The sequence below is a fragment of the Bos indicus x Bos taurus genome, chromosome 6 (genome assembly GCF_003369695.1).
Source record: "Bos indicus x Bos taurus breed Angus x Brahman F1 hybrid chromosome 6, Bos_hybrid_MaternalHap_v2.0, whole genome shotgun sequence".
In the NCBI taxonomy this organism is placed as follows: Eukaryota; Metazoa; Chordata; class Mammalia; order Artiodactyla; family Bovidae; genus Bos; species Bos indicus x Bos taurus.
In genome coordinates this window covers 100438215-100451212 of record NC_040081.1, presented here as the reverse complement: position 1 = coordinate 100451212, position 12998 = coordinate 100438215, and the positions used below count along the sequence as shown (strand labels likewise).

At 39.7% G+C, this 12998-nt stretch overlaps 1 protein-coding gene and 1 non-coding gene across 11 annotated transcripts in view; one reads left to right on the top strand and one right to left on the bottom strand.

Annotated features, from left to right (window-relative positions):
- Window positions 1–12998, top strand: part of MAPK10 (mitogen-activated protein kinase 10) — a 652453-nt gene that overhangs the window by 608640 nt on the left and 30815 nt on the right. The gene's annotated exons all lie outside the window — the stretch shown is intronic.
- TRNAC-GCA lies at window positions 1425–1495 on the bottom strand. Its single transcript has one exon. It is a non-coding gene; the product is annotated as a tRNA-Cys (tRNA).

Below are 12998 nucleotides of genomic sequence, written 5' to 3'. Positions count from 1 at the left end.
AGTTGAAGCCTTAACCACAACGGGGTCCAATTAAAGTCAGCACAGAAAAATCTTTACATTTGCAGTCTACAAAATATAGCACACATTAGTACATATACATGGGCTTCCCAGTGGTAAAAAACCTGCCTACCAACACGGGAGACGTAAGAGACACAGGTTCAATCCTTGGGTCAGGACGGTCTCCTGGAGGAGGGCATGGCAACCCACTCCCTATTCTTGCCTGGAGAATCCCATTGAGAGAGGAGTCTGGTGGGCCACAGTCCATAGGGTTACAAAGAGCTGTATACAACTGAAGCAACTTAGCATGCACATATATAATACACATATTTTCCTGAGCTCACCAATGAGCTTTAGGATGACTTGAGATAATTTACTTACACTTTTTAATGCCAATATATTTTTCCTAGGACCAATGTTCTGAATAGAAAGAGAATATAGAAATAGTTTTAAATAATGTAATGACTTTATCATCAGCTTTAAACAACACTCAGATCATGCTGACAAAACTGTAGGCTGCAAATTATTACCTTAGAGAAAAGTAGATTTGGTGTCCTACGTTTGATATATAATTTTTCCCATGCAATTTAAATCATTTCAGGAAACAGAATGAGTGAGTCAATTCCTCCTGCTGATATTACTCTTTAACAAGTTTGCAACCCACAACTACTGTGATACCCAAACTGATGCTGTTCAGTTATGACATGTTTTTCTCACTTCTAGACTTAGGGAAATGTCCAATTATATGTCAAGTCTTTCCTTTCGTCAAAGAAGGTTAAAGGAATCATCGGAGTTGTTTGTCTGCCCACCCTATTTATTCAACCCCGCCTCTATACTGATACAAGTCTGTAGAAGATGCTTCTTACTTAACCTGCCTGTTCTATCTGCTGCTGATTAAAGAGCCCAGAGACTGAATCCAACAGCAAGATGCCACCTGCTAAGGCAGAAAGACTCCCTAACTTAAGAATTATCATAATGGTCAAAATACTTTTTCCTATAATCATTAAGAAGTTGAAATACCAGAATCCAGTGAAGGGTGACTTAGCATTTCAGGAAGTGTTGAAAGTGAAAGTGTTGCTCAGTTGTGTCTGACTCTGCAATCCTATGGACTGTGGCCCACCAGGCCTCTTTATCCATGGAAATCTCCAGGCAATACTGGAGTGAGTTGCCATTATCCTCTCCAGGGGATCTTCCTGACCCAGGGATTGAACCCATTTCTCCTGCATTGCAAGCAGATTCAGATTCTTTCTTTACCTCTAGCACCACCTAGGAAGCCCTATTTCAAGATGTGAAAGTGAAAGTGTTAGTCGCTTAGTCGTGTCTGACTGTTTGCAATCCCATGGACTGTAGCCCGATAGGCTTCTCTGTCCCTGGAATTCTCCAGGCAAGAATATTGGAGTGGGTTGCATTTCCTTCTCCAGGGGATCTTCCCAAGCCAGGGCTCGAACCTGGGTCTCCTGAATTGCAGGCAGATTCTTTACCACTGAGCCACCAGGGAAGCCCCATTTCAAGACAGGACAGGACAAATTTCACAGTTTCTTCTATTCTTCTTTCTTTAAAAAATTGTTTATTTCCGCATCAGGTCTTATTTGCAGCACGCAGGATCTTCATTGCAACATGTAGAATCTTTTGTTGCTGCAGAAGAACCCTCTAGTTGTGCTGCATGGGCTCAGTAGCAGCGGCACATGGGTTTAATTGTCCCGTAGCAATATTCGGTCTTAGTTCCCCAACCAGGGATCAAACCCTTACCCACTGCGTTGCAAGCCAGATTCTTAACCGCTGGACCACCAGGGAAATCCATTCATTATCTCCTTTCTTTTTTGCAAAGAGCTCAGAATTATGCTATCCACTCCAGGATACCCCGTCTTCTGCTTGTTTCCTCCACTTTCCCCTCAACCCCGACCAGGTCTTCACAACAGCTAATCTGTGATGGCATAAAAATACACAATTTGCTTTTCAATACTTTCACAAACTTCTACAAAAATCTTCTTATTCCCACGATTCCTTTCAGGCAAACTGTACAGCTCAGGGAAGGCAGAAAGGAATTAGCGATGGTACAAGTGAGATCAATGGATCATTAAAGGGATGCGATCAGTGATCTGCCATAAGAAAGGCTGGAGTGTTTGGTAAAGGAACAAAGTTTGTATATAATTGAAGTGTAATTTTTTAATCATTAAAGTCATCATTCTTATTGCAAAAGAAAGTGAGTACATGCAAAGTTTCTTTTAGCTCCTTAATGAGGGAAATGACAGGATGACAAAGTTCAGTGAAGATATGAGAAATTAAGATTAGGTAGTCTATGGAAAGGAGAAGGCAATGGCACCCCACTCCAGTACTCTTGCCTGGAAAATCCCATGGACGGAGGAGCCTGGAAGGCTGCAGTCCATGGGGTCGCTAAGAGTCGGACACGACTGAAGGACTTCCCTTTCACTTTTCACTTTCACGCATTGGAGAAGGAAATGGCAACCCACTCCACTGTTCTTGCTTGGAGAATCCCAGGGACAGGGGAGCCTGGTGGGCTGCCGTCTCTGGGGTTGCACAGTCGGACATGACTGAAGCGACTTAGCAGCAGCAGCAGCAGTCTATGGAAAAAATAACACTGAGATAAGATTACCAAATTAAATAAAAACCTACAAATGTCCTACACAGCAACCAAACCTATCTTTGTGGTTGTCTTTTCTACTAGGCAGAAAAAGAAAAGAGTTTTACTTTATCAGTTTTCTACAAGTTTACAATGTTATAAAACATCTGGATCCTAATCTACTGAGAATATTAAGTCAAAAAGTTATGTTCCACAAAACAGTCAGATGACCCTTAGGAGGGGGCCTATTAAAAAATGCTCAAGTGTGATAGTAAAAGGTTATATGCTCATTTTTTTTTGGCACCAATCCCAAGTGTTGGATCATTTTCTTGAACAGTATCTAAGGTTATTGACATAATTTCTATGTGCTCTGAATAGATGAACCTGAGTCTTGGCCAAGTAATTATTTTTAAGTTTGTAAGAAATATATTTAAGGTGAATAAAACTGAAGCCTAGTTTACAGAGTAGTTTGTTATTTCTGGAATCACTGTGAAATAAATTCGTTCTGCCAAATTATGTAATGATGAGTATAACCTAGTCATAAAGAAATTAGGATCCTGGGCCAGGACACGTGAGATGCTGCCAATTCAGATTCCATTTGTTTAAAACCAAACACATCCTCTCCATTTAGATTCACCCACTCAGCCGTAAATTTTGTCTCAACTTTCCCATTTCTATTAATGGCAACTCTATTTTTCTCAGCCTCCCAGCCTGAAACCCATAACTGACCTTTCACTCCATACCCACATTATGACTGTCAGTCACTCTTTGCATCCTAAACATTTTGCTTGCTAGATGTCTTACATCGAATTGCTACCATACCTTTATGTTAACACCATTATGATTAAAGTTTTCTTGAAATAATTTACCATACTTCAGTCTTGACCTAAGTTGATCTTTCAAAACTATAGGTTGAGCAATCATTTACTGATCAATGCCTCCAATAGCTTTGCATCACTTATAATTTAAGCCTAGTAACCTCTGACACAGACAGCCCTCTGAAATACACTCCACATTTTCCCGCTTTTGATCCTATACCCATTCTAGGGTCCTGTGTTGTCGCTGCCTTACTTGACTGGCTCTGCACCTTTCTGCCCATTCAAAAGTGTTCTTTTATTACCACCTTGTCCCCAAATATTTTTCGTATCTGTTCCAAAAGACTTTTCATATCTTCCCAAAGAATAAGATCTTTCTTTCCTATGGGTCCTAATAGTACTTGTATTTTACACATTGTCTTATTACCCGTATCGATTGTAAATTCATTGAGAAAAAGATTATATATATTCAGCTTTGTGTGCCCTGTGGTGCCAGAGTATTATCCCTTACACATAATGAGTGAGTGAAGTCGCTCAGTCGTGTCCGACTCTGTGACCCCGTGGACTGTAGCCCGCCAGGCTCCTTGTCCATGGGATTCTCCAGGCAAGAATACTGGAGTGGGTTGCCATTTCCTTCTCCAGGGGATCTTCCCAACCCAGAGATCGAACCCAGGTCTCCGACATTATAGGCAGACGCTTTAACCTCTGAGCCACCAGAGAAGGGCTTCCCTGGTGGTTCAGTGGTAAAGAATCTGCCTGCTATGCGGGTGACATGGGTTCGATCTCTGGGTTGGGAAGAACCCCTGGAGAAGGGAAAGACTACACACTCCAGTATTCTGGCCTAGAGAATTGCATGGACTACAGTCCATGGAGTTGCAAAGAGTCAGACAGGACTGAGCAACTTACACATAATAGTAGCCTGTTAAATATTTATTAATTTGGAAATTGGTGCTCAGGTCTTTCCTCAACATGTTTCTTGGTGCTCTCCCAAAGACAAAATTCAAGACAGGATTATAGTTTTGGGACAGTATGCAGTTCAGTATGTTCTTATGCCAGTTAATACTTATTCACTTGTTAATCATCATGAAGGTAAATGAACCAAGTATCAAGTACACAAATGTTGCTTCTGGCATTTACTCCTGCTTCAGACAAAGCTTTGCCATGCTTTCAGGTGGTTTTTTTATTTATTCACTGTGAGACATATATATTCCTGAAATTTTTTGCATGCCCGTTTAGTTTAGTGTTGGAGAAGGCAATGGCAGCCCACTCCAGTACTCTTGCCTGGAAAACCCCATGGACGGAGGAGCTTGGAAGGCTGCAGTCCATGGGGTCGCTGAGAGTCGGACACAACTGAAGTGACTTAGCAGTTAGTGTGCTAGCAATTAATCATAAAACATTCCCCTTAGGCTCTTTGTGCACACGAGAAGGCCAAAATACTTTTACCCATTCCAACTACCTGTAACAATACTAAATTATCTACCTTCTACACCTGCTCTAAACTATAGTGGCCTGGCTTAAGCAATTTATAGTTAAAATGATTGTGGATTCAATCTTTCACTACATGATTTTAAAGGAAAAGATTCCTGGCTTGATTTTGAGAAATCATACGTGTGATACATATTATATGACATATTTCTGTTTGGTATTTTTTATTCTTTTATTTACTTAGCTAGCTATTATTTATTTTTGCCCAGCAGGTCTTCACTGCTGCCCATAGGCTTCTCCAGCTGCAGTGGGTGGGGGACTACCCTCCAGCTGCAGTGAGTGGGGGACTACCCTCCAGCTGCGGTGTGTGGGCCTCTCACTGAGGTGCCTTCTCTGGTTGTGCAGTGTGGATTCCAGGGTGCATGGGCTTCACTAACCGTGGCATGAGGGCTCAGTAGTTGTGGCACATGGGCTTAGTTGCTCTGAGGCATGTGGAATCTTCCTGGACCAGGGATTGAACCTGTGTCCCTGCGTCGGCAGGTGGATCCTCAACCACTGGACCACCAGGGAAGTCCCTGTGTTTGATATATTTCCGTGCATTATGCGGAGACATAAGACAGCCATGTGCTGGAGCAACGAGCCACTTGTGTACATCTGAGTTTTTTGACCTCATATTGTAGCTTGAAATCCACCATGCAGGATTTAAGACATAGAAATTGGCTGACTCTACAAATCAAGGCATTCTTAACCCCTCTGAAGAGCCATTTGCTAAATTTTTATTGGCATACCACTGTGCGTGTGTGTGCGTGTGTGTGTGTGCATGGTGTATATATATATATATACAGCCACTCTGGTATTCTTGCCTGGAAAAGCCATGGACTGAGGAGTTCAGCTGGACTAATGGACTACAGTTCACGGGGTTGCAAAGTGTTGGACACGACTGAGCAATTAACACACACACACAAACATTTGCAGTAAACTATGCTGGAAAGAGAAAGCGATTACTTAGAAAACTTTTGAAGATTCAGCCTTATTGCATTCCTCATTATAATCACCTTTTCTCAGGAATGTTGCATATCACATTTTATTTTGTAAATAGCTGAGATGAAATAATATTACGACTTAGACTCCCTTAATATTCAGTCATGGCAACACTAGAAACCCAGCAGCAAGGGAATAAGTTAATGCAGTTTTTCAGTGACAAAATTGTTCTAATACCCAAACTCATGTTTTAGTGATGCTTTTAAAATGTAAATAGAAAGTTAAATGTGCATTTGCAGAATAATACAGAAGCTTGAAATTTACTGATGGAATTGTTGTGTATCAATAAGAAATAAATCTAAACCCCAGATACACTTCTAAATAAATAATTATATTCCCTTCTACTATCTGATTTCACTTGCATAGTGATTTATTTTCAAGAGTAGCATGAGTGCTTGCTTTCTGAATTGATTTGTAAAGACTGCTGAGGGAATAACAGCCCATGAATAGAAATTAATTTTCTTCTAAAAGCATTTACTATAGAATGTTAGAGCAAGAACAAACTAGAAGGTCATCTAATACAAAGATTCTTAGTCTGTTCACCACCCTGTTGCCTGAGAAGTAAACCTCCCAGAAGTGACAATGACTCACTGAGCTAGGGATGCTTAGCATCAAGATGGGTAGAGATTTCTTAGAATCTCTAAATGGAAGATAAAGCTTTCCCAGTGATTTTAATATATAGCCCCTCCTTCTCCTCTACATCTTATGGGAGTATGTTCCTCCCAATTATTTACAGATCTATCCCAATAACTTTTTCTATTTAAAAACATCAGCCCCTAAACCAACTGAAGCTGATAGCCATGAATACAGAGAAGGAATACATCTTAGTGACTAAAACAAATCTAGTGGTTCTCATAATATTTTGTGTCTCTTTTTATGTGTGGATGGGTCAGGAAAATAATTTTATTTAGAAAAGCAGAACAGTATTTTCCTTTGAGACTATGGATGCCTTTGGCTGGATAACTTCTAGGCTTCTCAGGTGGCTCAGTGGTGAGGAATCTGCCTACTGGTGCAGGAGATGCAGGAGATGCGGGTGTGATCCCTGGGTTGGGAAGGTTCCCTGGAGAAAGGAATGGCAACCCACTCCAGTATTCTTGCCTGGAAAATCCCATGGACAGAGGAACCTGGTGGGCTACAGTCCATGAAGTTGCAGAGTCAGACACAACTGAGTGACTGAGTGTGCGCGCACAGATACACATGCAACTTTTAGCTGGTAAATTTTTGTTAAGTTCAGCTCGGTTCAGTCACTCAGTCATGTCTGATCCTTTGGGACTCCATGGACTGCAGCATACCAGGGTTCCCTGTCCATCACCAACTCCTGGAGCTTGTTCAGACTCATATGCATTGAGTCGGTGATGCCATCCAGCCATCTCATCCTCTGTCATCCCCTTCTCCTGCCTTCAATCTTGCCCAGAATCAGGGTCTTTTCCAATGAGTCAGTTCTTCCCATCAGGTGTCCAAAGTATTGGAGCTTCAGCTTCAGCATCAGTCCTTCCAATGAATATTCAGGGTTGATTTCCTTTAGGATTGACTGGTTTGATATCCTTTTAGTCCAAGGGACTCTCAAGAGTCTTCTCCAACACCACAATTTAAAAGTATAAATTCTTCGGTGCTCAGCTTTCTGCATAGTCCAACTCTCACATCCATACATAACTACTGGAAAAAACATAGCTTTGACTAGATGGACCTTTGTTGGTAAAGTAATGTCTCTGCTTTTTAATGTGCTGTCTAGGTTGGTCATAGCTTTTCTTCCAAGGAGCAAGTGTCTTTTAATTTCATGGCTGCAGTCACCATCTGCAGTGATTTTGGAGCTCAAGAAAATAAAGTCTGTCATTGTTTTTATTTTTTCCCCATCTATTTGCCATGAAGTGATGGGGCCGGATGCCATTATCTTTATTTTTTGAATGTTGAGTTTTAAGCCAGTTGTTTCACTCTCCTTTTTACTTTCATCAAGAGTCTCTTTAGTTCTTCTTCACTTTCTGCCATAAGGGTGGTGTCATCTGCATATCTGAGGTTATTATGTCTTTCCATAAAACCTAAATTTTTTTCAGGTAATTTTGAAAGTAACTAGTATTTTTTATCTGTAACTTTATTAGTATTTCCAGTTAATTTAAATGACACATTTATTGACAAAAATTTATAATGCTTTACTAACAAAAAAATTTTATAAAAAGAGTATGTATTTTACTGGTTTCTCTGAAAACAATATAGGAAGAGGGGTATTTATCACATTGCTAGGATATCCTGGGCAATGATAAGTTCAATTCAGTTCAATTCTACTTTTAACATATTGTCCCAAACTGTTTGGCAGTAAACTAACAACTTGAAGCCAAAATATTTGTCTGGAACCTTCTAATTTTGTTTGTTTTTATGGTTTAAAAATTTATTTATTATCTACATAAAAAACAGACTTGAGAGGATCATTCAGTAAAGCCAGAGATGGCTACAGTTGAGAAGGCATATAGTATAGTGCAATAGAAAAAATCATACAGAAGCAAAAGTTTTTTTTTTTTTTTAATTACAGTGTGGGGTTTAATTTTTAATAACAATAGAGTTTGATCCCTGAGTCAGGAAGATCCCCTGGAGAAGGGAATGGCTGCCCACTCCAGTATTCTTGCCTGGAGAGTTCCATAGACAGAGGAGTCTGGCTGGCTACATACAGTCCATGGGGCCACAAAGAGTTGAACATGTCTGAGCAAATGAGCATGCATGCATGCAATCATCTCTTTAAAAAAGATGGACTGATTGTAGCAATTACTAATTTCTATGGACAGGGAGGCCTGGCGTGCTGCAATTCATGGGGTCGCAAAGAATCGGACACGACTGAGCAACTGAACTGAACTGAACTGATCGTGTAAATATTCTGTGATCAATTTCAAGCTACTGATATGTCATCTATGAAGGCAAAATTGGAAAGAAATGCTAATAACTGACTCTCAAAGCCACTAAAACCACCGCAGCGTGCTGCTAGACAGTACACAAGATTCCCATCCCCCACAGCACTGTATAGGGAAACTCTTTACATACAACCTGAGAATGTAACGGGGATTTTATAGAGGCACTGTTAGGAACCTTTTTTAATGCATTTGTGCTATACAGAGTCAGCAACAACAATTTATGGAACCCTAGAAATACGGTTGATAAAGATTCTGAGAAATGAAAATCAAAACTACAATGAGATATCACCTCATACCAGTCAGAGTGGCCATGATAAAAAAGCCTACAAACAGTAAGTGCTGGCGAGGTTATGGGTTAAAGGGAACCCTCCTACACTGTTGGTGGGAATGTAAATTGGTACAACTACTATGGAGAATAGTATGGAGGCTCCTTACAAACTAAAAATACAGCTACCATAAGGTCTAGCAGTCCCAATCCTGGGCATATATCCAGAGAAAAACATGGTTTGAAAGGATACATGCATGCCAGTGTTCACTGCAGCACTGTTTACAATAGCCAAGACAGGAAGCAACATAAAGACCCATCTACAGATGGATGCATGAAGATCTATGTACACATGTACAATGGAATGTTACTCAGCCATTAAAAAGAATGAAATAATGCCATTTGCAGCAACACGGATGGATCTGGAGATGATCACACTCAGTGGAGTAAGTCAGAGAAAGACAAATATCATGTGATATTATCTGATAAATAGATAAACAGAAGGGATATATTCATACAGTAGAATACTGTTGTCATAAAAAGAAGTGAAGTATTGATACAGATGAATCTTTTGAAAATATTAAGCTGTGTGAAAGAAACTAGTCACAAAAGACACATATTGTATGATTCCATTTATCTGATATGTTCAGAACAGACAGTTTTATAAAGACAGAAAGTAAGTTAGTCATGGCCTAGGGTTGGGTGGTAAGAAACAGTTTATAGGATTTCCTTTTGTGGTGATGAAAACTCTACAAAACTGATTGTTGTAATGATTACACGACTATGTGAATAACCTAAAACAATTGAATTATACAAATTAGATTGTGAAATATGTCTCAGTGAAGCTGTTACAAAAGATATATGGGCAATATTTTATATTTCAAATTAAAACTAAATCTAAACTCTAGTACCCTGATTTGAAAACCATCCATAGTATAAGAATATATCATTCAGGAGATGAATAGACAGTAATCTCACTCTGTCAGCCCATAATTTGATCAAGCCTTTATTAAAATCCTGCATCTAGTTTTAATCTCTACCCTTTAATAATAATGTGGAAAAATTTAAGATGTTTCTGAGAAGCCCATCGCTGCTGCTGCTACTAAGTCACTTCAGTCATGTCTGACTCTGTGTGACCCCATAGGTGGAAGCCCACCAGGCTCCCCCGTCCCTGGGATTCTCCAGGCAAGAACACTGGAGTGGGTTGCCATTTCCTTCTCCAATGTGTGAAAGTGAAAAGTGAAAGGGAAGTCGCTCAGTCATGTCTGACTCTTAGCGACCCCATGGACTGCAGCCTACCAGGCTCCTCCGTCCATGGGATTTTCCAGGCAAGAGTACTGGAGTGGGGTGCCATTGCCTTCTCCGGAGAAGCCCATCGCAGTAATGCTCAATTATTAGAGACTATAGCTGATGAAAGAATATGAGGATGTTGGTATAATTTAATCTGAAATCAAAGGGAAAAAAAACAGAGCTGGGCAGTTGGGCTGTTTAATCAAGAGTTGTCTGCTGGCCTCTGAAATCTACTAGTATATGTCACAAGAGGAAATGAAGTAGCTCTGCACCATATCTGTAAAGGATATAATCAAATAAAGCTGGAATGAATTGAAACCAGATAACTTTACATTACTTGTATGCTTACTGAGCAACTAAGCACACGTTAGGTGGCCAAAGTATTGCCACCTGATGCGAAGTACTGATTCATTGGATAAGCCCTGATGCTGGGCAAAACTAAAGGCAGAAAAAGAAGGGGAAGACAAGGATGAGATGGTTGGATGGCATCACCGACTCGATGGCCATGAGTTTGAGCAAGCTCCGGGAGCTGGTGATGGACAGGGAGGCCTGGCATGCTGCAGTCCATGGCTCGCAAAGAGTCAGACTTGACTGAGCGACTGAGCTGAACTGAGCCGAACTTTACATTATATTAATATGATATAACTTATCATATTAATATATATCATTAATATATATCATTAATATATCATAATATTATATGATAATAAGAGTAAAGGTATTTACATGAAGATGTTAATAAGACAGATTTAAAAATATAGAGACATTTAAGATTAGTGGGTACTGATATTTTTAAGAGTTTAAAGAACATGAAATATTGCATAGGTTTTTTGGATAAGAAAATACAGGATACAAAAGGGTATATATGAAATGATTATACTTAGAGAGACTTCCTAGCAAAAAGACTAGAAAGTAATATATCAAAAGTTTAATAGTTATCATTAATTTGAGGATCAGTGCATATTGCTGTCTTTTTTTCCTATATTTTTTACATTTATCATAATTTGCATAAATATGGTTATAATCAACAAAGAACAGCTTTAAAAGGATCCATGTAATTTGTCTTAGTTTAAGTGTGTGTACCCTCTTCAGTTACTGTCACATTTTAATCACCTACCTACTCCAGGAACAAGGAGATTGTATTAAGTTCTCCACTTCATTAGATTTTTCCCCCTAACTTATTAGATGTATTTGATAATACTGCTGTGACTTATTCACAGGGATATATGATTTTCACCAAATATATCTCACTTTATTAGATGCTTATACTTCATATATTTTTAATAGTGAACTCTTTCACAAAACATGCATTTCACCACCTGTATCGCTTGAATATAAAGGCTCTATAAAGAGAAAAAGTGATTGGACTTTCCAGGGTGCTTTGGTTTAATTCAGTTTTACAATCTCCCCTGTGTGGTTCTTAAAACTACTGTAGCTCAGTAAGTATTTATTGAGTGATTACCATAAGCAGGTTTCTCCTCAGAGTTTCAAAACCTTTGTATTCCTACATAGCAGATCAATTAAAAATTTTTTGTAGTTCTTATTTGGAGATTCCCAGGTAAGCAAGCCTGATGAAAAGTAAACGCACTCAAGAGGCTGACTGTGGGTCTGACTTCTGTTCTTTTTTTGGTCTATGGTAACTTTCATCCACAGTCCTACCTGGATTTTCCTATATGGATTTTAAGTTTGATGTCAAATTAATGACGGTAAAATAATATTTACTTAATATACCTTCCTTTCTTATAACTGTAGCCTCAAAGTAATTCTGATCTCTGGGAATTACCTCAGCCTATATTTCTGGGATAAGAGGCTTATATGTGTTTGTTTTAAAAGTTGCCTGAGGGACTTCCCTGGCAGTCCAGTGGTTAAGACTCTGGTTAAGACTCTGTGATTCCAGTTCCTGGAGTGTGGGTTTGATCCCTGGTCAGTAACTAAAATCTCACCTACTGCCTTATGCAGGAAAACAAACAAACAAACAAACACCTTCCTGAATTGAAACCATCCAGGTTCAGGTGATTACTTTAAAGGTGTTCACTTATTTGCCCTCTTCATAGAATAGTGGTCTTCAGCCTTTAACATCAGTCTCCAGGGAGCTTTTGAAAAATGCAAATGCCTTGATTCTACCCAAGGCCAGATGTGTTACGATATGGGAGGTGTGAAGGGTGAATGGGGTGTTTAGTGGAGGTTTTTTTTTTTTTTTTTTCTTTTAGAAGCATTACAGGTGATTTCTAGGGTAGAGCAGAATTTGACAGTTACTGCATTGTTATTTAGTCACTAGTCATGTCCCACTCTTTGCAACACCAAGGACTGTAGCACACCAGGCTTCTCTGTCCTTCACAATCTCCCAGAGTTTGCTCGAGCTCATGTCAGTGACGCCATCCAACCATTTCATCCTCTCTCATCGCCTTCTCCTCCTGCCCTCAATCTTTCCTGGCATCAGGGTCTTTTCCAATGAGTCAGTTCTTCCCATCAGGTGGCAAAGTAACGGAGCTTCAGCTTCAGCATCAGTCCTTCCAATGAATATTCAGGGTTGATTTCCTTTAGGATTGACTGGTTTGATCTCCTTTCAGTCCAAGGGACTCTCAAGAGTCTTCTCCAGCACCACAGTTCAAAAGCAGCAATTATTCGGTGCTCAGCCTTCTTTATGGTCCACCTCTTACCACCATACATGACTACTGGAAAAACCA